Raw genomic sequence first — 5,525 nt, forward strand, 5'->3', positions numbered from 1 at the left:
AGTGATAAAGAAGAACTTTTACAAACTCTGTTTGATCTTGTTGTAAATATGTAAAGCCAGCATTCAAGTTTTCAGCAAAGATTATAAACTAACCATATTCACAATAACGCTTAGGTCTCATGTTTACTCATATCAATGGCATAATCAACTAGCGAGCAATAATAATAAATCTTGGATGACAACACTTTCTCAAAACAATCATAATATGATATAACAAGATGGTATCTTGCTAGCCCTTTCTGAGACCGCAAAACATAAATGCAGAGCATCTTTAAAGATCAAGGAGTGACTAGACATTGTAATTCATGGTAAAAGAGATCCAGCCAAGTCATACTCAATGTAAACTAACAGTAATGAATGCAAATAACAGCGGTGCTCTCCAACTGGTGCTTTTTAATAAGAGGATGATGACTCAACATTAAAGTAAATAGATAGGCCCTTCGTAGAGGGAAGCAGGGATTTGTAGAGGTGTCAGAGCTCGGTTTTGAAATAGAGGAGAATAATATTTTGAGCGGTATACTTTCATTGTCAACATAACAACCAAGAGATGGCGATATCTTCCATGCTACACACATTATAAGCGGTTCCCAAACAGAATGGTAAACTTTATACTCCCCCTCCACCAACAAGCATCAATCCATGGTTTGCTCAAAACAACGAGTGCCTCCAACTAACAAGAGTCCCAGGGGGAGTTTTGTTTGCAATTATTTTGATTTGATTTGCATAAAGCATGGGACTGGGCATCCCGGTGACCAGCCACTTTCTCGTGAGTGAGGAGCGGAGTCCACTCCTCTTGAGAATAACCTGCCTAACATGGAAGATATGGACAACCCTAGTTGATACATGAGCTATTCGAGCATACAAAACAGAATGTTTATTTGAAGGTTTAGAGTTTGGCACATACAAATTTACTTGGAATGGCAGGTAGATACCGTATATAGGTAGGTATGGTGGACTCATATGGAACAACTTTGGGGTTTATGGGATTGGATGCACAAGCAGTATTCCCTCTTAGTACAGGTGAAGGCTAGAAAAAGACTGGGAAGCGACCAGCTAGAGAGCAACAACAGTCATGAACATGCATTAAAATTAATCAACACCGAATGCAAGCATGAGTAGAATATAATTCACCATGAACATAAATATCGTGAAGGCTATGTTGATTTTGTTTCAACTACATGCGTGAACATGTGCCAAGTCAAGTCACTTAAATCATTCAGAGAAGGATACCACCCTATCATACCACATCACAACCATTTTAATAGCATGTTGGCACGCAAGGTAAACCATTATAAGCTCCTAGCTAATCAAGCATGGCACAAGAAACTATGATCTCTAGTTGTCATTGCAAACATGTTTATTCATAATAGGATGAATCAGGAATGATGAACTAATCATATTTACAAAAACAAGAGAGGTCGAGTTCATACCAGCTTTTCTCATCTCAGTCAGTCCATCATATATCGTCATAATTGCCTTTCACTTGCATGACCGAACGATGTGGATAATAATAACAGTGCACGTGCATTGGACTAAGCTGGAATCTGCAAGCATTCAATAAACAGGAGAAGACAAGGCAGTATGGGCTCTTTTGTCAAATCAATAATAATGCATATAAGAGCCACTTCAACAATTTAATTATGGTCTTCTCCTATCGACCCCCAAAGAAAGGAAAAGAAATAAAACTATTTACACGGGAAAGCTCCCAACAAGCAAAAAGGAGAACATGAAATATTTTTGGGTTTTATTTTTAATTACTACTACAAGCATGGAAATTAAAACTAGCTAAAAGCTACAACTAATTTTTTTGTTTTTCTTAAGTTTTATTAAACACACAAGAAGAAGGCATAAAAGGAAATAAACTAGCATGGATGATACAATGAAAAAGTATGAGCACCGACATCTAGCAATTAGTGTGTGAACATAAATGTAATGTCGGTGAGAAATACGTACTCCCCCAAGCTTATGCTTTTGGCCTAAGTTGGTCTATGGCCACGGCTGGCCTGGCGGATATCCATAGTAATAGTTGTGGTCGTACTGCGATGCAGCAGTCATTGCATCGTGGGCTGCAGCTTGGAGGCGAGCTATCTCAGCTCTCCTCTTATATTCTTCCGCCTCCTCTCTAGTTATAAAATATCTCCTTTTTGCCTGAAAGTCAAAGGAAGTAGAAGCAGGGAGAGCGACATGATAGGTGCGTCGTCTGTCAAAGATTAGTCGGTACTGGAGGAACTGATCGTTCCTCTCAACAAACTGATGACGAACCAGAGCCTCATAATCCAAATAAGCAGGGGGCAATTCAATATCATCTTCACGTATGGTTATACCAAGAGAATTAGCTATGCGGGTTGCATAAATTCCACCAAAGAAATCTCCATTAAATCTATTAAGATGCAACCTACGTGCAACAATGGCTCCCAAATTATAAGATTTGTCTCCTAACACAGCACTCCTAAGAATACTGAGGTCAGGGACACACATGTGACATGCCTCATCTTTACCATTAATGCATCTACCTATGAAGAGAGCAAAATAATGTATAGCAGGAAAGTGAATGCTCCCTATGGTAGCTTGTGCTATATCTCCAGATTCCCCCACAGTTATACTAGCAAGAAAATCTCTAAATTCAGATTTGCGAGGTTCCCTAACACTACCCCATTGTGGAAGTTTGCAAGCAGTGGTAAAATCCTCTAAGTCCATCGTATAAGATTTTTTCATAAAGATCAAACAGGACAGTTGGAGAATTGCGTGAAGATGAAAATTCAAACCTCCTCACAAAGGAACTAGTGAGATAGTGGTACTGGCGACACTTTTCCTCCTCGAAGCTCACAAGATCAGCGTTACGCAAATATGCGTTAAATTCTTCCTTGATTTCCGCTCGATCCATAAAGTCCTCTGAAGGCCATTGACAGGGCCGCACTAGAGCGTCCCTTGGTGGCTCATCATCAGCATCACGCATTGCAAGCCTGGGCTCTTGTTTCCTTGAAGAGCCACCTTGGTACTTTTCCACATATTTCTTCCTCTGAAAAATTTCTGAAATTTTTAGTAACTTCAAATAAAAGTAAACCAAACTCAACAAAATTGATAGCAACTACTCCTACAAGTGCCTAGAGCCTATATCATGCATCAAAACTACTTGGAACCACATAAATTTGACATACAAACTCAAGAACATGGTCACCTAGGCAGCATAAATTTGCAATGAATAAAGCACTAGAACAAAAACTAATTGGACCAATGGAGGAGTCACATACCAAGGAACAATCCCCCAAGCAGTTTTGTGAGAGGTGCTTTGACCAAGGAGGTCGAAAATGGCAGCAAAATGAGCTTGGACTCGGGTTTGAACTGGATAATGGTGTTTGTGGGAGGAAGAAGGAGTGTGTGGGTGCAGGAATAAGTGGAGGAGGGCCACCATGGGCCCACGAGGCAGGGGGGCGTGCCCAGGGGGTAGGGCGCGCCCTCCACCCTCATGGCCAGGTGGATGCTCCCCTGCTGTGTTCTCAGTGCCAAATATTCTCAAATATTCCATAAAAAATCATATTTAAATTTTAGGGCATTTGGAGAACTTTTATTTTCGGGGTATTTTTATATTGCATGGATAATTCAGATAACAGACAGAAGTTACTATTTTTACTTTATTTAATATAGAAAGTAAAAGAAGGGTACAAAGAGTTGTGTTTTCTAACTTCATCTATCTCATGATCATCAAAAGGAACCCATTAATAAGGTTGATCAAGTCTTGTTAACAAACTCATTCCGAATAACATGGAACCAGAGAATTTTCAAATAACATTAGGTTACCTCGACGGGGATATGCACATCCCCAACAATAAGAATATCATATTTCTTCTTGACAGTAGGAAGAGGAAATTCAAAACCTACAAAAATAATCGATGAAAATTTTCCAATAGAATTGATACTGTGAACTTGAGGTTGTTTCCTCAGAAAGTGTACCGTATGCTCATTACCATCAACATAAAAAGTGACATTGCCTTTGTTGCAATCAATAACAGCCCCTGCAGTATTCAAAAAGGGTCTTCCAAGAATAATAGACATACTATCGTCCTCAGGAATATCAAGAATAACAAAGTCCGTTAAAATAGTAATGTTTGCAACCACAACAGGAACATCCTCACAAATACCGACAGGTATAGCAGTTGATTTATTAGCCATTTGCAAAGATATTTCAGTAGGTGTCAACTTATTCAAATCAAGTCTACGATATAAAGAGAGAGGCATAACACTGATACATCTCCAACGTATCTATAATTTTTGATTGTTCCATGCTATTATATTATGTGTTTTGGATGTTTATGGGCTTTATTATCCACTTTTATATTATTTTTGGGACTAACCTATTAACCCAGAGCCCAGTGCCAGTTTTTGTTTTTTTTTCTTGTTTTAGAATATCGCAGAAAAGGAAAATCAAACGAAGTCCAATTGACCTGAAACTTCACGGAACTTATTTTTGGATCAGAAGAAGCCCATAAGACTTGGAGTGCACGTCAGGGGATCAACGAGGAAGCCACGAGGCAGGGGGGCGCGCCCTCCACCCTCGTGGGCCCCTTGTGGCCCCCCAACACACTTCTTCCTCCTATATATCTCCATATACCCTAAAACGATCGGGGAGCACAATAGATCGGGAGTTCCGCCGCCAGAAGCCTCCGTAGCCACCGAAAACCAATCTAGACCCGTTCTTGAGTTACCTTGCGTATCTGTGGTGACAGTGGGATAATTGCAATACCGTTTACGCTCACTTTTATCATTAGTTACCTTGCTGTTTTTATATTTTCAGATTACAAAAACTATTATCTACTATCCATATACCACTTGTATCACCATCTCTTCGCCGAACTAGTGCACCTATACAATTTACCATTGTATTGGGTGTGTTGGGGACACAAGAGACGCTTTGTTATTTGGTTGCAGGGTTGTTTGAGAGAGACCATCTTCATCCTACGCCTCCTACGGATTGATAAACCTTAGGTCATCCACTTGAGGGAAATTTGCTACTGTCCTACAAACCTCTGCACTTGGATGTGGGTTAGACTTAAATGTGCTATTCATACTCTTCATGATGCTCTCTTTATGTTACAGTTCTTATCTTTTATGTGAGCATCATTGAAATCATCATGCCTAGTTAGGGGCGTTAAACGATAGCGCTTGTTGGGAGGCAACCCAATTTTATTTTGATTCCTTAATTTTTGCTCCTGTTTAGTAATAAATAATTCATCTAGCCTACGTTTAGATGTGGTTTTATGTTTTAATTAGTGTTTGTGCCAAGTATAACCTTTGGGAAGACTTGGGTGAAGTCTTTATGATCATGCTGTAAAAAACAGAAACTTTAGCGCTCACAAGAATAGCTGCCATTTTTTATTGGAGAGTGATATTTTAGTTAATTCTTTTTGCAGATGATTAATAGATAAATTCCTCAGGTACAGAAATTTATTTTAGAATTTTTGGGGTTCCATAAGTATACGTTTGATCCAGATTACTACAGACTGTTCTATTTTTAACAGATTCTGTTT

Source organism: Triticum urartu, chromosome 1 (genome assembly GCF_003073215.2).
Source record: "Triticum urartu cultivar G1812 chromosome 1, Tu2.1, whole genome shotgun sequence".
In the NCBI taxonomy this organism is placed as follows: domain Eukaryota; kingdom Viridiplantae; phylum Streptophyta; class Magnoliopsida; order Poales; family Poaceae; genus Triticum; species Triticum urartu.